Below are 24019 nucleotides of genomic sequence, written 5' to 3' on the forward strand. Positions count from 1 at the left end.
TGTATCAAGGAGCTATCAACTTGAGTTCACATTCCCGTGATCACGTTCCTGGGGGGACAAACCACAGGACAGAAAACAAAATATTTATGGCAATTTTCCTTGGAAATCAAGTGGAACTTTTCAGGGGACTCAGTTCTGCAAACATGTAGCAGTTGAACGTACGGTTGGGAAATGGGCCAATTTTGTACTTGCCTCCTCTCTGGGTGCCATCTTTCTCTCAGCTCTCCCCTCAGGCCCTCCCCTTCTCTCTTCCCTAAGGCCCCCCCCACATGCCCTTTTGCACCCTCAGCTTGCTGTAATTAGCCCCTCTATACCCACAAATGTCTGGACAATCCTCTCCTCCCCGATTTCCTCCTTGAACCATCAATCTTTCCTTGACCCTAGCCCCAAAGCCTTTGACTAGATTCATCACAATAATGAATAGATACACCACCACTAATGTGCTAGCTTCCTTCATCTAATTCAAGGAGTTACCTAGCCCCATTAAAAAGCCTTGCTCCTTACTTACTTCCTAATGGAGATCTAGGATGGGAGTGGTCGCCTCTCAAATTCCAGTCATCCACTGGTGTGCAGGAGCTACCTCCCATGGGCTCATGAGAACTGGTAGTTAAATATTCAGAAATTTTGTGAGTTGGTTGTTAAACTGTTGGTCATTTGAAATTGTTCATTGTGAGAATGTTTGTCTCCTTGGAAATCAGTAAACACCATAAATCAGAGCTTTCTTTTTAATTCAGAAAGTGAGCTTACCAATATGTCACTGCACTAATCCTCATGGGCTATAAAGTGTCAAAGTGAAGTGTCACAAACAAATTTCACCAGCCACAGGGTGTGGGCTGTGAGTTGGAAATTGAAGTGGAAGAACTTTGTACTTCGTCTGTGGACAAGAAGAGCTTTTATCATTTTTCCCTTTTATCTTCATTAAATTTTATAATTCTTTTTATGACCTTAATTTGTGATTACGACCTGCCATGTATTTCTTGTTTAAATAACCCTGTAATTGTTTTCCTCTGTATCTTGATTGGAATCTCCTTTGGGAAAGATGATGTGTTTTATAATAAGAGAAATATTTTAGGAGCCACATACCACAATTAAAATTAACATATGCCAGGGTGAATCGTGGGACACCAAGGAAGACATGTTTTGGTTTCTTGAATGTTAACTGAGTCTGAAGGAAATAACTGAAAGGTCAGAATGAGCCTGGAACACTTGTTTATTGAGCCTCCAAAGAGAACCTCTCAGAGGTGGAGAGAGGCCAAGGCCAAATCTACTTTTTTTAGGCTTCTAGAATATAAAAAATGTGAGAAATGCCTTGTATATAGAAAGAGCCCTTTAAAAGGATGAGAGGTTGAGTTCTGGAAGAGCAGATGTTCCTTTTCTAGAATCTATCATGATTAGAACATAAAAACAATGACTTTTTGTAGAATAACTATTGGCCTGTCTGCCTCTTCCCAGACTGTATACTCCCTAAGGACCAAGACTGTATTCCATGCCTGTAATTCCAATCCCTGGCATAGTGCCAGGCACTGAATCAGTGCTTGCATAAATGATGGTTTATAAAAAGAAAGGTATGAATGAATGAATAGAAAGGGTAAGAGAGGACGTCATGCGGTGCTGAAGTTGGTGAGGTCTCCCATCTCCAGTCAGTGGTTCCTAGACTTTGAATTTCATAGGTAAGTACATTTTCAAATAATTTTGAAGACAGATATAGGACTTCCAAACTTCTTATTTTGTCAAATAAGTCAACGGTTACTATCCCCTAGGACTAATGCTTTATTAAGAGAAAAATTATTTTAATATAAAAATTAGTAATTTTCTAAGAACAGAGATAGCAACTTTCTATTGATATCTATTGATAAATATATTGATATCCATCTATATTTTATATATTTGGATATGTCTTTGGCATACATCCTTGCTGGGTATTGGAGAACTTGAATCTTGAGGATCTCACCCAAGTCCAAAATCATTTTTAATAATCCCTGCTTCTGATTAAAATAGCAAAGAAAAAAATTAGGTAACAATCATTGTCTACTCATTAAGTGGATATAGATTATTCATTGTTTGGCATATGAAGCAGCAAATTTGAAAGCGATCAAGGAGATGTATGAGACTGGGCTACTCATTGAACATCTGCAAATCAAGACTGGTCTAGCCTTGGGTTCTGAAGATATTGGGAGATTGGAGGGATGGTTCTGCTTCTTCTCTGCCCTTTGGGTTTATATGGATAAAGTCATGTTGGGTAATCTTAAATTTGAGGATTTCTGAGGGTTCTCAGGGTCAGCGTTATGCACAAGGTGCACTTGGAGTTAGAGGTTAAAAACAGCTTAGTCCTGGCAAAATGCCTTGAGAGCAGCGGGAGATCAGGCTGGATGGCTGTCTAAGGTCTGCTTTAAGAGCATGAAATGCTGAGTGAAGGAGAACGGGCTGAAGTTCTCCATATAATTAGAACCTTTGAATGCTGCTTGTTGCTTTTTTTTTCTTTTTTAAAAAGATAACATGATAAACGGAAGGCTTCCACTCTGTATAGACCCAGCTCTCTAATGGGATGGTACCCATTTCCTTCAAATCTGAGCATGTGCATCTGGATCACCAGACCCAGCTGCCAAGAATGGGATGGATTAGCTTGAATTCTTTGGCCACTGAGTTCATGCATCCTGGAGTTTAGGGCCTGAGTATAACTTCCGTTAGAGAGAGAGGATTGCTTTGAGCCTCTTGCACTCAATTTGTTTTTAAAAATTCAGAAGAATTATTTTCCAGACAGTGGGTGGGACAAGCCAGTATGTTTAGTAGCCATCCCATAAAAAAAAAAAATGAAGCTTTTTGCAATAGGAACAAATGGAGTGAAATTATTTGTGTGATTTGAAGAAACTGCTTATTTCTGGGCTGGCTGATGCAAAAACAGTTTGCATCCTCCTTTGGTGATTTTATCCCCCAAGGAGAATATTACTTACATTTACTGGCAATACTTTAAAAATATTCTCATTTCAAACTCAGTATGAATAGCTAGAAATTGACATGTGGCTGTGTGATTCTCTTGGGAGTTCAGATCCCCTAGATGAAGTACGGGAAGGAAAAGATACAAAAGAATGACAGCTTTAATTTCAGTAGTGCACTCATCATGAGTGCACATCAGAATGGCACCTTGCAGAACTCTTCGTGATTTTGAATCTTAAGTTTCTCATTAGTATGATCAGTTTGATCAAGCCTACATATATTTTTAAAATTACTATTTTCTTCTATTATTCTTCAGAGCAGCAATTGACATGTTTTATTTGAAAATTAGAATGAGTTGAGGCAGGGAGCAAAGCCCAAAGTGGGGCTTCTTTTGCCCTAAAGTGTGATGAAGATTGAATGACTAATTCTTTAAGACAGTAACATTGAGGTCTTGGCCAGAGGATGGATCTCTCAATCTGTCCTGTCAGGCAGTCCTGAGCGTAACGGGCTCAGTGGCCAAAGCAAGGGTGACTTTATATACAGAAAGACAGAATGTTGTGCCATGCAGGCAACTCTACCTGGTGCCTAGAATTCTTCATGCTCAGGAGATAGGGATTTCATGATGATGTTTGATCTAGAACACTTGACATATAATTGATCAAGCAGAGTGCAAGAGAAAGCCAAGCAGGAAGAGTGGAGGACAGAGGAGAAAGATCCTGGGGACAGCATGGCCGAGAGGCCTGGGCAACCCTCCCCTGAGTGTTAGACACACAGGAGGACTAGCAGGGTCAGAGGAGGGAGCTGTGGGCCACCAGGAGCTCTTGTGAAAGTTACCTTCTGATTCTGCCCCTTGCAGAAAATGCCCCTGACCACAGCCCCTCTCCCACAATTTCTCTTTAATAGTGAGTAAATGTGTTAGCCAGATTTATTATCAGATTCCTAAGAGTAAGGGTAGTATGAAGGTCATGGACCAGGTAGGTTCTGAAGTAGGAGCAAAGAAGGAAAGTCTGAGTCATTTTGCTAGAGGACTTCTAGAATAATCTGTTATTCTTGGTAATCAACTTTTAGACTTTTCCTATAAGATGCCAAGTTTGTGATCTAGTTTTAAGTCCTTTTTAATGGACCCATCTAATAATATTCCAGGCCCAGCAACATAGCTTTCACAAAACACAGAATTCTAAAATGTTACAGAAAGAAAATTCTTAGTCACCATCTGGCCCAGAGGTTTTTGAAGTGTTTTTTTTTTCTTTTTAAAGCAGTGGAAGCTTTGCTTCAAAAGAAACCAAATGAAAAAGTCCAACATAAAGTCATTAAAAAATGGAGCAGCTGTGGTTAACCCCAGTGGTTCTTCTGAAGTAGCTGAGAAAAGAGGATGAAATGATTTGCCTAGGGAGTGATTCAGCAGCCCCCAGAATCATGGATGCTGCTGCTCAATTCAACACCGTGTTCACAGCACCATGTGGTATTAGTGAATTGACAAACAGTCCACTAGTCTGAGTTGGAGAACTGCTGGTGTGAAGGTTTAGGATGGTGTTGCTATTGTAAAGCTACAGAATATTTAGTCAATATGTGTTTTTGTATGCAGAGGAGGGAAAGATGAAACCTAGGATAGGGAGTTTTCCTGTAGACCTGATTCTGGGGACATTGAGAGGACAAGAAATTCTTTCATTTAATGGTGATGTTTTATTTTTGTTGGTTTGTACTCATAATGTTTTATACTTTTTTGTGAATATTAAAGAGTGTGGACAACATCGGTGTACAGTTTAAGAATAAAAGTATGAACATCCATGTATCTACCCCCACCCTGCTGAAGAATGACAATATTTCTAATAATATTGAACATCCCTGTGTGTGCCCTGGTCCTATTAAATCCTCTTGCCTCCTCTAGCCACTAGTATGAATTTTTCATATATGTATTTGCTTTTCACAATAGTTTTAACACCATGTCTGCATCTCTAATCAATCTGTTGTTTAGTTTTGTCTGTATTTAACTTCACAGAAATGGAATTATTTCTTATCTTGCTTCTTTTAGTCAACTTCATACTCTAGAACATTTCTATCATTGTAGAAAGTTCTGTTGGGCTGCATACCTCTAGATATTTACCTGTGATGTTCAGTGGAGATTTATCCATAATGTTAATCATTAGCATGCATTGCTGTATAATGTTCTACTGTTTGAATAACCATAATGCATTTATTCATTTTATAATTGCTGGATATTTGATATATTTCCAGTTTTTTACTCCGACAAAATACTTCTGTTAATAGTGTACCTGTCTTCTGGTGCAAGAACTTCTCTAAGGTTTACACTCAGGAGTAGACATGCTGGGTAAAGAGTGGGGACAGGTAATAACTAACCCCCTATTTATTTGATGTCATGTGCTTAGAATTGGATTAACACAACCCAATTACATTAAATACAACCCTTGCCTCTAGACACACTATCATCAGTGGAACATGCAAGGTTGGTCAGTCTGTCTGTCTGTCTGTCTATCTATCTTAGTGAACATACCAAGAATAGATCTTTACCAATTACTTAATAATTACTTGTGTCATCTTATCCTTTTGCCTCCTCGATGGAGGTAACCACTATCTGGAATCTCATCATTCTTTTCTTAAAAAAGAGTTATTTTCACATAGATGTATGTGGTAATATGTATGTGGTAATTATGATGTTAACAAATTACTTTAAACCTTAGTTGCTTAAAACAACAATGATCACTTATTATCTTATAGTGTCTGTGGGTCAGGAATTCAGAGAAGGGACATTTGGGTTGCTTGTCTTTGCTCCAGAATATCTGAGGTCTCATCTGAAGGCTTGACTGAAGCTGTAGGATCCGCTGCCAAAGTGGCTTACTCACATGGCTGGCAAGGTGGGGCTGGCAAGGGCTGGTAAGTTCATTCCTCTCCAAGTGGGCCTCTCTCCATGTGGGCTTCCCCACAGGGCTATTGAGTGTCTTCATTACATGACAGTTTTATTGAGGGGTTCAGCCATTATTTCTCTTAGCCTAGCTTCCACTTTAGGGTATAACATGATGCAAGTCATAACTTTTCTTCATTTTCTTGTTGAAGATATACAAAGGTCTTGAATTTTTGGTAAAATCTAAACTATTCAGGTGTTGATGAGGGCTCATGTTATGACAGCAGTGGGTGGTTCATGCTTTTTTGCTAATAAGTGGAATGAGGGAGCCAGTTTCTCATGGTTGGTGGAGGTTACAGGGAATACTGTGGGCTCACAAATCACTGCTGCTAGCCAAGTGACACTGGCCACCAAGTTTGAACTCTGGATGAAATAAACATCAAGACATAGAGTAAGAAAGAATAACCCCCCCCCCCATGCATTCTATTAAAGAATCCCTTCTTGCACACCAGTTCAGTTTTTTCCATTAAAAAAACCAATATATCAATGAATAAGAATAAGATTATTTTATATGTTTAACATGCAATGTCTGAAAATCCAGGGAATATTTTTTCTTGGATTTCCAGCTTCATTCTCTAAAAACACATAACATCACTTAGCCATCTGAATCAGGGATCCAGGTGCATTCCAATCCAACAAACAAATTTCCCTAAATTATTTTATAAATGTTTGAAGCCACAAGACCCTACAAATACAGGCAAGTTGATGTTTAAAAGAAATCTGTAGGCCCCAGGAGGGTAGCTACTATGTCTTTCTAGTTCTTCATCATGCTCTCTGGTATTTAGCCTAGTGCCTGGCACATAGTAGATGCACAAAACAATTGGATTACTAAATTATTAAGTACTAAAAGAGTGCCTTGGAGCTTTCTTTCTACTTATAGCTATGTGTATTAAGTGGAGCTATTGGGCTTTATATCTTACTTGTCAATACCACCAATGGTTATTTAACTCTGAGAAATTGTTTAGCATAGCTTGGTCTGTTCCTTGAAAAAAACAAAAATGCAGATTCAACTAGGTAATTTTGGTGGAAATGAGCATCTGGGGAGATGGAATTGGATTCCTAATTGGACACTCTAAGAACATTCATGCTTGAATTCTTCTGGGGTGAGAGAGGATCACCCTCCAGATCTTAAGAGTTCTTAAAAGGGAGGTGTAGTATTTCAGAAAAAACCCTTTCAAGCCTTAATGCCTTTCATCAAAGGCTTTTAAAGCACTTTGCCTTTAACAGGGCCCATGCCTACCTCCTGCCCAGCTTATACACATGCTTCCCTTTGAGGTCAGTGGGGGCTAATAGTGCTGAGAAAACAAGTGAGTGCATGTAGTGGTAGTAGAGGCTGCAACCTTGTCGTCTTTCAGTCTTGCATGTGAGTGTGCACCTGAGACTTCAGAGAAGTCAGCAGAGGCCAGAAGAAAATCAAGCACGAGCACCAAAGAAAACCAGCTGCCCAACGAAGGGACCTCAGGTCTAATAATTGGACCCTCTCAAAATGGAACAGTTTACCACTGGAGGTAGTGAGGTCCTCATTCTTGGAGAGACTCAAGCTGAGGCTGACTCACCACTTGGTGGCAATGATGCAGTGGTGGGGGCGAGCAGGACCCACATGCAAGATAGGGGAACCAGTTTATGGTCTATGAGAACTCTTACCCCTCCATGTCTGAGTCTATAAAGTCAACTCTGCCTCTTCTTTCTGGAATGGGCCATCAGAAATCTCTGATTTACTTGGACCCTCACCTACTCTCATTTCTCCTGCTACTCAAGTTTAGTGAGAAAGAGGCAAATGACTCCCATTGCCAAAAGTCTAACTGGAATCAGATAGGAGTTCAAAAAGGAGCTCCCAGAATAGGTTTTGGGACTAGGGCATACTCACCACTGATGTTCTCAGTGAGGACCCTAAGCCCAGAGAAGTCTGAATCACCAGTGACTTGGTTGGTTTCCTACTGTGTGCTTGTCAAGGCAGGACATGGGCCTGGTAGATTTTATCATGGTTAATCAAATCATTAACTGTCAGTGTTGAGTTTTCTTGGCCATCTGTGTCTGAATGTGTTTGCTTCAGGGGAATAACTGTGATTGCTTAGTCTAGTGAGTGGTTCTCAAACTTTTGCAGGAATAAGAATCACCTCGCGGGCTTGTTTCAAGACAGAGTGCTGGGCTCCACCCTCAGATTTTCTGATTCAGTGGGTCTGGGGTGCAGCCAGAGAATTTACCTTTTTAGCAGATTTCCAGGTGTATTAGTTTTCAATTACTGCTGAAACAAATTACCACAAACTCTGTGGTTTAAAACAACACAAATTTATAATTTTACAGTTCCGGAGGAGGGCAGAAGTCCAAAATGGGTCTCACTGGGCTAAAATCAAGGTGTTGGCTGAACAGAATTCCTTTCGGGAGGCTCTAGGGGAGAATCCACTTCCTCGCATTTGCTGGCTTCTAGAGGCTGCCTGAATTCCTTGGCTCATGGCTCCTTTTCATCTTCAAAGCCAGCAAAGGCTGACAGAGTCTTTTTCAGATGCCATCTCTCTGGTTCAGATTGTCTGCCTCCCTCTTCCTCATTTAAGAATCCTTGTCTTTACACTGGGCTCACCTGGATAATACAGAAAAATATCTTTATTTTAAAGCAAAATGACTAATAGCCTTAATTTCATCTGCAAACTTAATTCTTCCTTGTCATGTAACCATATATTCACAAATTCCAGGGATTAGGATGAGGATATCTTTTGGCAAGGGTCATTACTGTGCCTGTCACACCAGGTGATACTGATGCTACAGGTCTAGGGACCACACGTTAAGGACCTCTGGCTTAGTGATATGAGGGACCATCTAGAGGGTGCATAGTTATTAGGAGAATTGTTTGTCAGTAAAAGTGGGCAAGAATGTGCATGTCTTATGGAAAACTGGCATTTTGTATAGTTTAAGATTTTATCAAACTATTATGGAAAATACTGCTTTGTAAAATATTAATCCCAAGATTCTTGTGGATATCCAAACTGAAGGACCAAAGGCCGATTTCTCACGACTGTAGCACGCTGCCCTTCAGTTTTCCCCCATCAGTCTCATTCACTCCTTGCACCTGATTGGCTTTGCTCTTGTGATGGTCTCTACCTGCCATATTGTTCTCTTGCTCTTTACCTAGTGAGACCCTGCCCCTTTGGTTTGAAGCCTCTCCTGGCCATGATGCCTTCTCTGATTGCTCTACTTGAAAATTATCTTATTTGTCAGTTTACTAGATATTCTCACACATGAAATCATTTGGTTCCCATAACAGTGCCATGAGGTGGGCAGCCTGTCTGTTTCATAGAGAGAACAAGGCCACAGCAAGTTTGAATGAGCTACTCAGGTTCACCCAGCACTCACAGGTCTGGGGACTCGGCCTGTAGTGCCATGACTCCGAATCCAAGCTTGTCCAGCTTGGGTGAAAGGGGCATTTCAGGGGAACTCCCAGCTGGCGAGTTCCTGGTTAAATGATCAAGTTTTGGCCTCAGGTGAGCAGCATATCCTCTGGAGGACCTGACTTTCTCTTTAAGCTCTTTTCTTGTCCGTCTACGTCCAGGGGCAATTCTCTCTTGTTATGGTGCTCTTTATTGGGTAGCTTAAAAAAAAAGAAGCCTCTTGTAAATGAAACTAGAATTCCTTGCTTAGGAATTTAACTTGTCAAATATAAATGCTGTCATTTTAATTATTAAGTGCAACTGAGATGAGCTGCTGTCGTTCACAGCTTCATTCCTGGAGTTTTAAAGAAAGAGACTCTTGGATAATGAGAACCACAGATTTAGGAAGAAGGTGTTTTTAAAATCAGACACTAATAGCAGTGTGTTTTCTGTAATCTGTAAACCTTGTGTACCATGACACAGGTGGTCATTTCTTTTACTTTAAAGAAAATAATAATCATATGGACGAATCTGGTCTGGGTGAAAGGTTATATGTTTAGATTAGCTCCATGGGATAGGAGAAGCAAGAGGAGAGGCAGAGACCCATGAAAAATTATAGCCTGAGGGTAGTAATTTTGTAAAACAAATGTATGACTAGATGGTGATTCAGCCCGTATTTTTTTTAAGCAAGTATTTAATTTACTGTTGGGTGAGTGGGAGGGAAAACAGTGAATGAACATGGGATTAAGATATAGACCCTTACACCTTCTAATCTTTCCTATCACTTATCATCCCTGGAAAACTCCCTGAGTTCTCTGCATTCATTTTCTTGAGGCTGTGGATGGATAGGCTGGGATTGATGTTTACCTGCCTGTTTGGAAAGCTTGTTGGGTCAGTTCCCCTGAGTGGTCATGAGACAGTACCCAGCCCAGCAGGTGTGTCCCTAAAGTGCATCTGTCATCAGAAAGGGAATTCCTCCTTGTTGCAAATGAAGTGTGATTGCTTGTCAGGTGAGTGAGCACCCGTGGGCCCTGGGTTCCTGCCAAACTTGTGTGGGTTTGGGCTGTTGGAAATATTGCGGGATGTAAGGGAACATTCCACTGTTAACCCAGGGAGTGAAAATTCACTATAGTGTGATTAATACAGTGATGAAAGATGCACTTCCTTCACATTCTTAGCTGATGCTTTGAATGTTCAGAAGAAATGTTAAATTCATTGATGAAAATATAAAAATTTAACAGTTCTGAATGTACTCCACCATGTCCTTAAGCACTGTCAGGACACAAAATTAACATGTTAAATCACCTCCTGAGTAACGGCCAACAAACATCCTCAAAATAGTCTTCTTAATATTTCACTGGTTACTAAATCGAGATATTTCTAAAACAAGAGACCCAGTTTAAAGATCAATAGGTGGTAGTAACATTACGAGATGGTGTCCTCACTCTGCCATGATGATATGATGATGATAAAGAAAGTAAAATAATTCACATTTATGGGGTATTATTTACATGTATTACCACATTTAATCCTCATGACAACCCAATGAGGTAGGTGCTATAATAATCCTCATTATGCTAATCAGGAAACTGGGGCTTAGAAAGCTTAACAAACTTGCCCAAGGTGACCCAGCCAGTGAGTTCCAAAATTGAGATTCAAACCACCAATCATTCAAGAAACAGTGCTTTATTTAGTTTTCTTTATTTTATTTTTATTTTATTATTATTTTTGAGACAGGTTCTGGCTCTGTTGCCCAGGCTGGAGTACAGTGGCACAATCTTGGCTCACTGCAACCTTTGCCTTCCCGGCTCAAGCTATCTTCCCACCTCAGCCTCCTGAGTAGCTGGGACTACACACGTGTGCCACCACACCCACCTAATATTTGTAGAGACAGGGTTTCACCATAATGCCCAGGCTGGTCTTGAACCCCTGGGCTCAAGTGATCCACCCACGTTGGCCTCCCAAAGTGTTGGGATTACAGGCGTGAGCCACCGTGCCCAGCCTTATTTAGTTTTCTTATATTGCCAGAAATCGTCACCTATCTTCTTCCTTCTTTCCCTCCCTCCCTCCCTTCCTCCCTTCCTTCCTTTCCCTTCTTTTCTTTCCCTCTCTGCCTTCCTCCCTACAGACTTTGATCTTTTCCATGTCTGTTCATTCTTTTTTCTATTATTTAATTCTCCAGGCATTGAGTAAGCACTTGCTACGTGCTAGGCACATAGGTGTTAAGAGGTAAGGATTTGAAGATGAGCAAGACTCAAATCCTATCTGCAAGAAATTTGCAAGTATCTTTGCTTCATCTCAACTTTCTCCACCTCTTCTTTCTCTCCCCCCCCCCCTTATTTTCATCATCCTTGGCACATATAGTGGATGACTGGGGGCTACTCTACCAAGACTTCTTTAAGAATTTTCCCTTCCAGTTATGAACAGACACTTCTCAAAAGAAGACATTTATGCAGGCAAAAGACACATGAAAAAATGCTCATCATCACTGGCCATCAGAGAAATGCAAATCAAAACCACAATGAGATACCATCTCACACCAGTTAGAATGGCAATCATTAAAAAGTCAGGAAACAACAGATGCTGGAGAGGATGTGGAGAAATAGGAATACTTTTACACTGTTGGTGGGACTGTAAACTAGCTCAACCATTGTGGAAGTCAGTGTGGCGATTCCTCAGGGATCTAGAACTAGAAATACCATTTGACCCAGCCATCCCATTACTGGGTATGTACCCAAAGGATTATAAATCATGCTGCTATAAAGACACATGCACACGTATGTTTATTGCAGCACTATTCACAATAGCAAAGACTTGGAACCAAGCCAAATGTCCAACAATGATAGACTGGATTAAGAAAATGTGGCACATATACACCATGGAATACTATGCAGCCATAAAAAATGATGAGTTCATGTCCTTTGTAGGGACATGGATGAAGTTGGAAACCATCATTCTCAGCAAACTATCGCAAGGACAAAAAACCAAACACCGCATGTTCTCGCTCATAGGTGGGAAATGAACAATGAGAACACATGGACACAGGAAGGGGAACCTCACACACCGGGGCCTGTTGTGGTGTGGGGGGAGTGGGGAGGGATAGCATTAGGAGATATACCTAATGTTAAATGACGAGTTACTGGGTGCAGCACACCAACATGGCACATGTATACGTATGTAACTAACCTGCACATTGTGCACATGTACCCTAGAACTTAAAGTATAATAATAAAAAAAAAGAATTTTCCCTTCCAGTGAACACTACCTGCTGAAGGTGGAAAAAGCTAGAAGGTAACTATGTCCTCGTCAGAGGAATTCTGATAGAAGAAAGGTAGACCTGAAAGGAAATAGTGCCAAAAAACAAAACAAAACAAACAAACAAAAAAAATATGAGCAAGATGTAGACAGACTGACAGCCAGAGGCTTCCAAATGAGAAAGTGCAAAGCTGGTGAAGGGGAAAATGGCACTCAGTCCATGATCATTCCCAGGGTGATGGTGATCTGCTTGTAGGTGTCTAATGGGTGTGTGCACACAGGAAAAGAGGCGATTGGGCCAAGTTCTTCAGATTAATCTACAAGAGAGATAAAGGAAACTAGGGAGGGGAGGAAAGAAAATGATTGATTGCAATTTCTAAGTAGATTTTTTTTTTTTAGTAGACATTATATGCCATTTCAGACTTGGGGCCTGCTCACGAAAATCCAGGGGAGATGTCCTTGTTTGAACTACTTTTAGACATTCACTTTGCTTTTAATATCAGCTGAATAACATAGTTTATTTAAAAAGCACAATGCCCAAGGGACCTAGAGAAACTCCTCTGCAGTCATATGGGCTTCAGTGGCAGAACACAACCTGTTTCTCCCCATGTTTTATTCCATTTATTTCACGTGTCCAGAATTTAATGAGAATTGGATTCCATGAGAGATACTGCCAGATCAAGTGAAATCATGCATGGAAAAGCCCATCCTAAATGATGAAAAGTTGTCTTGAAGTCACTTTCAGATCCTGACACCTGAAATCTTATCCTGTTTAGTTATTTTCTTAAAATTGTCTGCTATGAGCATGTATTTGTAAGTAGAAGCTTTACAAAGACTTCTAAAATGAGGGCTAAATGGGATTTCTGCATTTGTAGGTTTCTGCTTTTTGGCATTGGCTTGAACCACTGTGTTCCTGGAAGCTTCTTCCAGTGCAACACCTCATGAGAATCAAGAAGCTTCTCATCAAGTTCTGTTCCACTGTAGGGGCTGCAGTTCTTAGATGCTGCATTTGTCAGAGTTCTCCAGAGAATAGAATCCAGAAGATATCTATGTATATATACATCTATAGGGTATAATATGTATACATAATGGGATATGCATGTATCTCTCCATGTACACCTACACACACACAGAGAGAGAGGAGAGAGGCTGGACATGGTGGCTTATGCCTATAATCCCATCACTTTGGGAGGCCGAGGCAGGCGGATCACCTGAGGTCAAGAGTTCGAGACCAGGCTGGCCAACATGGCGAAAACCTGTCTCTAATAAAAGTACAAAAATTAGCTGGGCATGGTGGCAGGTGCCTGTAATTCCAGCTACTCAGAAGGCTGAGGCAGGAGAATCACCTGAATCTGGGAGGTAGAGGTTGCAGTGAACCGAGATCACGCCACTGCACTCCAGCCTGGGCGACAAGAGCGAGACTCCTCCGTCTCAAAAAAAAAAAAAAAAAAGACAGAGAGAGAGACAGAAGAGATTTATTAAGGAATTGGCTCATGATATCGCGGTGGCCGGCAAGTTTGAAACCTGTAGGACAGGCCAGCAGGCTGGAATCTCAGGCAGGGTTTCCATGTTGCAGTTTTGAGTCAGAATTTCTTCTTTGAGAAACTTGAGTCTTTGCTCTTAAGTCCTTCAACTTATCAGATGAGGTCCAATAATAATGGAGGGTAATCTATTTTACTTAAAGTCTATTGATTGTAAATGTTAATTACGTCTACCAAATACCTTCACAGCAACATTTAGATTAGCGGTTAACCAAATAATTGGGCAACATAGCTCAGCCAAGTTCACACATGAATGAGCCATCACAGGTGTCAGGAGCCCAGGAGTTTCTGGGGATTTCATCCAGAGCACAGGGCTGACAGGACCTGTTTCAGAACTAAAGTCAAACCCATGTTGTGCAGCTGTGGGAGCATACCCTGCCTGATGATGACTTCTTGCCTGAATAATTGCCCACTGTCATGGTGGATCAGCCTAGTTAATCCACAGGGCTTGGCCTAAAAGTGGGAGAGATGGAGCATGGGAGCTCATTTGGCATCTTTGTCTTTATTTTTAAAAGGCCCCCCTTCTTCTGAGTGGATTAATCCCCAGCCAGGACATATGACTTGGCGAGCCCTGGACATCATCCCCCTAAGATATCTTAGCCAGGTGTCCTTGTCCAGCGAACAGCCCTCCCAGCTGTATGTGCTGGCCTTGCCCAGAGAGAACCAAGCAACATTTTTTAGATGAGAAACTGAGCCTGGATATTGATGAACTTGCTGAATTGTGTGTCCTGGGTAATCTGTAATTGGGAATTCTAGATTCTAAAACTAGAGTCTGAGTGGCCTGACTACCCATGCTACATGTACCTTACTCCCTAGGTGAGGGAATCAGAGGGAGTATGCATGGGAAAAAATTGCCTATCCAAAGGCTCCCTCTCCACACCTGTCAACTCACCAATTTCAGAATTAATTGGATTGTAAAATAAAAATGCCTTCTGAGAGTGTTACCTTATTCATATGTTTAGCAAGAATGACTTCATTCAGGTGATGATGATAATAATTATTTGTATCTAAAAAACATCTAGTGGTTTCAAATACTCATATTGTTTGATCTCCAAGACCACAAAGATTTCATGGCTGTTTAGGGCTCACTTGAGGAAATTTACATTTCATGATTTAATGAAGCACTATTTTTGTAAGCATAATTTTTATTAAGTGAAACAAACATACAGAAAAGTGCATAATCATAAATGTACAGTTCAATGAATCTTCACAAACTGAATATATCTATGTAACCCCCATCCAGATAAAGAAGTAGAATATTTCCAGTACCCCAGAAAACATCCTTCTCTAAAAATTTTGATGCTAGACTCCGCCCAAAGAGCCAGGGTCCAAAGAGATAACAATTCCAAAATAAGGTCTCAAGGTGAAAATGAAAAATTATAGTCAAATCTGTGGATAAGGCCGGGGTCATTAATCTTTGTTAGGCAAGTTAGGAATAAATGAAAAAAGTACTAAATATTTCCTTGCCTTTATTGCTTTAAAACCTTCTCTAAACCTTAAATAATATTTATATCCTTCGACCCAGTGATTTTGTTTCTTGAAGTCTGGTGGAGATTCAGAGATTTCTGTGGGAGATAGAAATTGGATTCAACCTAAGTACCCAGCAATGAGGGCTTGGTTAAATCTGTTTTTCATTGAGTGATAGATAAATGGAATATTATACAATTGTTAAAAAATCAGAACCCATGCTTAAATGTTCATGACACAGTGAGAAGTGAAATGGAAAGATATAATAATTGTACACATATTAGACAATATGAATTTTATTTTTGTTAAAAATGTCTGGGCCGGGCATGGTGGCTCATGCTTGTAATCCCAGCACTTTGGGAGGTCGAGATGGGCGGATCACAAAGTCAAGAGATGGAGACCATCCTGGCCAACATGGTGAAACCCCATCTCTACTGAAAACACAGAAATTAGCTGGGCGTGACGGCATGTGCCTATAGTCCCAACTACTTAGGAGGCTGAGGCAGGAGAATTGCTTGAACCTGGGAGGTGGAGGTTGTAGTGAGCCGAGATCATGCCACTGAACTCCAGCCTGGCAACAGAGCCAGACTCTGTCTCAAAAAAAAAAAAAAAAAGTTTGAAAATATTAGATAGAAATACATGAAACAAATAATGGTGGTCTCTAAGTGTGAAATTAAAGGCAATTATAATTTTATTTTCATGCTATTTGTTTTACTTACTGTTTAATTTCTAAATGAGTTTATGTTACTTTAATAATAAAATATTCAGAACTTCTTTATAAAACTATTTTTACCTTTGATGTATTTTCACTTATTAAATAACTCTGTTTTGTCAAAAATAAATAAAAGGCAAACAATCATCCTTATTTTCTTATCAGGAAGAGGCACAGCAGTAATTTATTTTCCCAAATTCCACACCCTTGACTGATGCTTTCAGCCTCACTTAAATTATTGCCTAGTTCTTTTGATTGCTACACAAACCTTTGGAAATAAACTGAAACTGCAAATGACATGGAGATAAAGCAATGCCAGGCATTCCTGTTATCTTTGCCATTCCAAAATGCCTTAGGCACCATGAAGAAAGTATTCACTTACCTGCAGTATGGGTTTCAAAGGATGTGGGCTTCTGTTTTCTAATTTCTAATTATTTCCAATTCTTCAAAAATTGATCATCCATACATCATATGCTTGGTAGTTTTCAATCAGAACATTCCATTTCTTAATTATTTTTGTTAAATAGGATAAAGAGTTAAATTTTTTCTTTTTCCTTTGCACTTGAAATCCATACCCAGTATATAGCCAGTGCCTGCTGAGGTGTATTTGTCCACTTGTTCAAGTGTGGGGTTTGGTGTTAGGAAGGTCATGGACTTGGAGCTGGGTTTTGCAACTTTGCAATCTTGAGAAAGAGAGCCAACTTCTTCGTGCCTTTGTCTCTAGGAAATGAAAGCCCAGAGATGCGATGATTTTTAAGAGTTGAACTGAGCTGCAAGCATGTGGATCATGTAAGTGCTAACAGAGGCAGACGGAGAAGGAAGATCTGCCATGAAGTGCTATGGTGGGAGGTGCGTCAGCTTGGGGTGGAGGGGTCCCAGGTGGCCCCAGAAGAAGAGGCCTCTGAACAAAGAAGACAATGCTTGGGTTACGGTGGAGGGGACATGGAAGGTGAGTGTTTTCTTCTTATAATTCTAGAATGGTAGGGCTCCAAGAGTCCTCAGCAATCTTCCAACTGAAAAAACTCATTTGAAATATGGGAAAATGAAGTATACAACAAATTAGAGACTTGGCGAGGAAAAAGGATCCAGTTAGCAACAGAGGTGGGATTTGAACAGGTTTTCCATTTCCAACCTCACCATTCTTTCTCTTGTCTCTATTCCAAACTGAATGACTCTCCGAGTGTGCCAGTGGGAAGTAAGCTTCTTTTCCCCAAACCAGACACTTTGTCAGACGGCACAGCCTTTCCTTAAGAGCTGCAGCTCACGTGGTGCCAGTTTCAGATGCCAGTGTTAGCTGCTTACTCCTTGGGGTCTCCTAGGCCAGTCCCATGGCTTTATTACTTAGCCAGGCCAAGAGTTGGAGAGACTAGTTGCTGAGAAATATAAGATTTGAGGGATATTTTGTGGTTTGGATTTCCCTCGAAGCAGAATCTGAAATGAGGAATTGAGGGCAAGTCATTTATTTGGTAGGTGATCCCAGGAAACACCACCTTGGAAGTGAGACAGGGAAGAGGAGGGAGGAAGCCAATAAATGATGTGTTATCAAACCAGTCACCACCATGGGCAACTGGACCTTGGTTCTGCTAGGGTACTCGGGGAGACCATGTAGAACAGGTACCTTAGAGCAGGTTTCACAAACTCTGTACTGTTGATATCTGGGGCTGGATAATTCTTGGTTTAGGGGATTGTCCTTTGTGCTGTCAGATGGTCAGTAGCATCCTGAACTGTACCCATTAGATGCAAGTCGCAACTCCTCCCTACCCCTCCTCCCACCTGTTGTGACAATCTAAAAGTTCTCTAAACATTGTCAAATATCCCCTGGGGGAATCATTTGTGAAGGATTGAGAAACCACTACCTTAGAGTTATCCCGTTTAAGGGACAAGGAAGCTGGGGTATATTTATCCTCTGACTCCCTGTCTGTCACTGGTAGCAGGCTGTTTCTTGGGGGCATTGACCTTCTAGAATTCATTGGCCAGGCACGTTATCTTTATCAGAAAAAAAGTATTCAGGCCAAGATTTTCAGGAAAACGGCTCTTGGCGTTTAGAGGAGAGTTCTGAATGTATATGAGTGAGGCAGAGAAAACACCTAAGATTCTAGTCATTTGGGCATATGCTTTATCATTCATTCATTTAGCCATCATTTCTTCACCATTCTACAAATGTTTATCAAGGACCTACTGTGTGCTAGATGCCAGGCACAACATAGGAGATTCAATGTCCAATGATGAGCAAAAAATGGATACAGCTCCTGCCTTTATGCCTTTTGAAGTAACAGTCTAGAGGAGCAATGAACATTAATCAAGTAACACAAATGAATTTTTAAATCATATAGTGATAGTGCTATGATAAGCTACAAAGTACTGAAATAAGTCATACTACATTGGCTATTCTTCCAACACCCTGTCTTCAGGGCATTGGCAATTGTCATTCCCTCTATTGGGAACATTTTTCTTCCAGGTAGCAGAGCTTGGTTTTTCTCTGCATTTAGGGTGTAGTTAAGTGGTCCTCTCTTCAGAGGAGCTTCAGAGACCACTTAACTTTGACCACTTTATCTAAAATAGTGCTTGGCCCTTTCACCCTTTACTCTGTTCATTTCTTGTTCATAGCACCTGTCATACCTGACAGAGGTATTTTTATTGTTAATTTTTTGTCCCTCCCTGGCATGTCAATTGTCTCATTGCCTTTACATCCCTAGCAACTAGGTCAATGCCTGGAACTTAGTAGGTATTCAATAAATACTTGTTGTATGAATAATCAAGAGGGATTGACTTGGTGAGGTCAGGGAAAACTTTCTTAAGGCAATAGCAATAAGCCAAGATCTAAAGAGATAAGGAATTACCTGGATGAAGGGGATAGGGAAAAGCATTCTACACAGGAGGAATAGCATGCTGAATGGCTCTGTGGGTAGGAAGAAGCACGGAGATCCTAAAGAGCTAAAAGAAGGACTGTGCACATGGAACAGAGAGAAGCTGGAGCCATTAGTTAGGATTTTAAGCTTCAGAGTAAAAACAACAGAAAGCCATTGATACGTTTTAAGCAATGGAAAGTTGTACATGAGAAGGTGGAAGAAGGGTGGAAAACACAACCAGATTTTTATTTAAAAAAGATCATCTGGTTTCAGGGTCTGGAATACTGGAAGGAGCCAAGAGCAGACGCCATCTTGGTGATGTGTTTCATCTTCAGGACCTGAGACCCATCTGGTCAAATATTTGTGTGTATATGGAAAATTTTAGGTCATTTGTTAAAAGGAGCTCATGAATACATGTCCTTGACTTCCCAGGGATGGATGGAAAAAACACTTCTCTCCCCCAAAGAACTTCCAAATAGTGCTTTTAGCCTATGCTCCTCATCAGTGTCCATGTCTCTTGGATGTCTCTAGTTTTGGTTGAGGAATGAGGAACTGTGGTTGCCTCCTTTTATTGGCTGATTCATCTGCTGAGCTCCTAACTTCTTAGCTAATCTAGATAAAACCAACCCTTGCCTGGACCCTGGGCTTTTGTGGAGGACTGTCTTACTGTTCACAAATACTTCGCTTTTTCCATGGGAAGATAATCTATCCCTGCCTGTTGAAATTGGGTATGGACAATGACTTGCTTGGTTGTCTAATAAAATGTGAGCAGAAAGGATATGTGTCACTTCTGAGCCAAAAGTTTTCAGAGCCAGTGCATGGTTGGCCATGTTTTCTCTTGCCTTTGTAGGCACGCAATAAATGTTTGTTGAAAAAAGATGAATAAAAGGAAAGAGCCCCAATTAGGAGCTGGGTTAGCTAAGGCCTATTCCCAGAGTTTCCACTAACTAGCTGTGGCATAATCATTTTGCTACTCTACTGGCCATAAATGGTTCTTTGTTATTTTGAAATGGAGTCTTACTCTGTCACCCAGGCTGGAATGCAGTGGCACAGTCTCTGCTCACTGCAACCTCCACCTCCCAGGTTCAAGCAATTCTCCTGCCTCAGCCTCCCAAGTAGCTGGGATTACAGGTGCACACCGCCACGCCTGGCTAATTTTTATATTTTTAGTAGAGATGGTGTTTCACCATATTGGCCAGGCTGGTCTTGAACTCCTGACCTCAAGTGATCTGCCAGCCTTGGGCTCCCAAAGTGCATAAATGGTTCTTAAGATTTCTTTTTTTTTTTTTTTCTGAGACGGGGGAGGGTCTTGCTATGTTGCCCAGGCTAGTCTTGCACTGTTGAGTTCAGGCGATACTCCTGCCTCTGCCTTGGAGTAGTTGGGACTATAGACGTGAGCCACCATGCCCAGCTCAGGATTCTTTCATTTCTAAAACCCTGTGCAGATATTGCAGAAGTAAAGTGATGATTTTTGGATGCTTATTGGAAGTCTTGTTCATGCTGGTAAATAGGGAAAAGACTTGGGTGGGGGTAGGGAGCACTGATTGGCAAGTTATTTTGTGTTTTTAAAACAAAAATCGCTCTTCGGGGTGGTGCACTATTCCCAGATTTTCTCTGGAAGCTGTGTTCCATCACCTTTCTCAGACTCCCTCACACTCCCCCTCAGGACATTAGAGGAAGGGCCCCCGAATTCATTCTTGCAGCAAAGAGCCTCAAGACTCTGCTCAGACCAGGAAATGAGGGACCTGTTCCTACAAATTGCTGTCAAAATGTATTCTTAATACGTGTTCTCTGGAGTCACTGTTTTGGTGACCTCAGTCCCTGAAGGCTCCTCCTGGGGGCGATAGGATGCCTTCAGAGGGGAGCTGACAGCCCTGTGTTGTGTCTGGGCTCGTGGGAGGCCATCGCTGTCTCCATTGGAGCCAGATGTTTCCCCAGCCCTTAACCTGCTGTGGTTTCTTAGCTCACCGTCTCCAGTGCGACTCTCCCACAACACCCAGCGCCATCTTGTAGATGCGCTGATGCTTCCGGACCGCGGGCGCCCCACAGGGAAGAGCGCTCCAAGCTGAAGAGGAAGGAAACTTCACACTTAATTCATCAAATTCAAACCGAGCTGTGGTGAAAGGAACAGTGCGGAGTGAAAGGAACACCCACATGCCCCAGAAGACCCCGGGGCATCGCTGCCTTTCAGCTTCTTTTGCGCTTCCTGCAGTTCGTGTCACATTCCAAGGACACTCAGCTCTGCGCACATGCACAGAGGGCCGCTTCTGTCCCGGGGGCGTGTTACCTAAAACCAGGCGCTGACCTCCAGGTCAGGAACTCTTGAGTATTTAATCTCTCTGCCGTTCATGGCTACCTGGGTGGCCTCTGAAATATTACTTAATGTCTCTGGGTTCTGATTTCCTTAATTGTGTAGTACCCAGTGACCTTATGATGACATTTCCCTACCTACGAAAAATGGCGCCATCTGAATGTTTAGTCTTTACCTAGAAGTATGAGAAGAGGTTTCTTGCCTGGGAATGATCCTGTGAAGCTGAGGTCACAGTTTATCTTCTCAATTAGGGCAGGGATTAGTACCACAGAAGGTCGTTCGTCAAGAAAAAGGAAAGCTTCTCCCTTTCCAAAAATGAAAGTAGTGAAACTTACATTTCTCACTTTTCCCTGATTGCTCAGAACTAAATATAAAATTTAATTGGCAAGTGTGTTAGCACTTATTTTTAACATATTTTCTTTTAGTCATAATTTTTAATTTTATTAACCTTACTGATTTGACAGGGTCAAATCTAAATAAATAATAATATTTTATTTATTATACAATAAATAGATTTCTGCATAGCTTGAAGGGACCTTGTGGATTGTTAAATCCAACTATGTAGTTTACAGATTAAGCAGTTAAGGTCTGCAGAGAAGGGACAGGACTAAATGTCATCAGCTTGTTAGTTCCAAAGCTGGGTGGGAAAAGCAGTTCTTCCTTCTGATTCTTAGACCAATAATTCATTCCTCCGTTCCATAATGACGATTCTTAGAATGTGACCTTACCTGTAACAATAAGGACAAAGCAAAACAATTTTCTTTGAGTTTCAGGAACAGACTTTTCAGAATTAAATAGTTTCAGGTACATGTTATAGGGAATTCAGTTGATTTGTCCTGGTTAGAAAGCACTTTGTTCACACCTATACTTATGACTACTAGGTTATGGGTTCTTCTGGAGTCTTCTGAACCTGCTGGGCATTTCTGACTGGATGAAAATTAACAAAAGTCCATGTTCATCCTGATGAAAATTAGCAGCAGTTCATCTTAGTTTAATTGCCACAACGTGCAGCTATGAGAGTATGTATATTTTCATTCAGTATTTGAAATATTTATGGATTATCTGTTATATGATTAGTACTAGGGTTTCTATAAATTTACCCATATAATGTATATGTGTTAAATATATATTATTAATATGGGTAAATGTAATCTATTTGGTATGTAGATACACAAATTTAGAATACATAACAGACATGTTTCTGTATAGACATATATTTTGAAGCCATTCTGTTGTCTGGCTTCTTTGTATTCCCATATGTGCTCAATTTCTATATTCCCTTTCCTGATTCATTTTTTCTTCTAGTATTGTAGTAGAATAAAGGCAACCATGTATTGTGGAGCAGGGGGTACACAGCACAATTTTCAAGGACTCATTTCTACCTCTACAGCCATGCACAGCAGCCTTGCAGTTCAAATCACGAAGCTACCACCCATGTGATGACATCTTGCTGTCCTAATCTGAAAGGGTAGCTTTAGACAAAATGAACCATCTTTTGAGGGCTGAACTTGCAAATATGTGCGTGTGTGTGTGTGTGTGTGTGTGTGTGTATATATATATATAAAACAATTGGATCAAAAACATGAATCAAACTAATTGGTAATTTTTTCTTCCAGAATTAGGCAAAATGACAAGACTGAATCCTCAGGAAAGATACTTAATTCTGCTTATTGGTGTTGCCTCTGAGGACATGCTGTGATGTGATGGTGTAAGAATAGCGATGTTATGTTGAAATTCTTTCAGTTCTCACTGATATGAAAAGAGTTCTAAATGTATTCCAAGTTTTGGACTGTAGCAGATTGAAATATACCAAGACCACAGAGTAATTAACTTCTCTATAGTTTGGAAAATTGATTGGAGAAGACACTAAGAATTTTGCAGATAATCTCTTTTAAAGTAATATTGTAAATATTTAAGTATGGTTAACCATACTTAAGTGTGGTTAACATAACAGTAATACCATATATTTATATATCATCCTATCTCCAAGGAGCTCTTAGTAATTTACAAATTGTTTTTAAATATGGTTATAGCTCTCAGATTCTCTAGAAAGCAAGCAGGAACAAGTTCTATGAATACTGCTTAAATCAAGGAGTTTGAGATTCTTTGAGTGGCAAATCCAGACTCATCCAGTATGTCAGCATCTGAGTTAGACGCTCTTGGCACCCATGTCCTTCCTGTTTTGTGGTTTTCAGTGGGAGCCTAGACTCCTATATGATCAATCTCTTCCTTCTAGCTTGCTTCCTAAACACTACCACACCACACTCCACTACATGAAGTTCCAGGCAATGTGGAATCTGTGCTGTTTTAGTGAGAGATTGAGACCTCTTTCTGTGCTTCCAGGAAATTTTGCCAAAATTGCAAACACACGGTTCCGGGTGAATCTTCTAAAAATATTTGATGGTTAGCAAAGAATAATGTTTCACTGGATTTTTGAATTTTGCCAGTGAAGGGAGGTGATGGGGTGCGGTGGATTAGACACTTGCCTGTGATTCAGGGACCTGGGTTCTAGTCTTCAGCCCTGAGGCACTTATATAAGTTTGGCCCGGGAGCTGAGCTGGGAACATGAGGACCTTCCTCGGGAGATGGGGCCTCAGGAAATGACCTTGGCTTATAAGGGAAGGTGTAACTGAGGCCTTTATTGCCAGATCCTTTCTATAAAACACAG

At 40.8% G+C, this 24019-nt stretch overlaps 1 long non-coding RNA gene across 1 annotated transcript in view; it reads left to right on the top strand.

The window, feature by feature from the left end:
- LOC134739557 (uncharacterized) overlaps window positions 1-21498 on the top strand; it is a 66792-nt gene extending 45294 nt beyond the window's left edge. Inside the window, exon 4 of the long non-coding RNA XR_010126330.1 lies at window positions 16916-21498. This is a non-coding gene — a long non-coding RNA (uncharacterized LOC134739557). The remainder of the gene's footprint in view (window positions 1-16915) is intronic.
- Window positions 21499-24019: the final 2521 nt, after the last annotated feature.

Source organism: Pongo pygmaeus, chromosome 4 (genome assembly GCF_028885625.2).
Source record: "Pongo pygmaeus isolate AG05252 chromosome 4, NHGRI_mPonPyg2-v2.0_pri, whole genome shotgun sequence".
NCBI classification, from domain to species: Eukaryota; Metazoa; Chordata; class Mammalia; order Primates; family Hominidae; genus Pongo; species Pongo pygmaeus.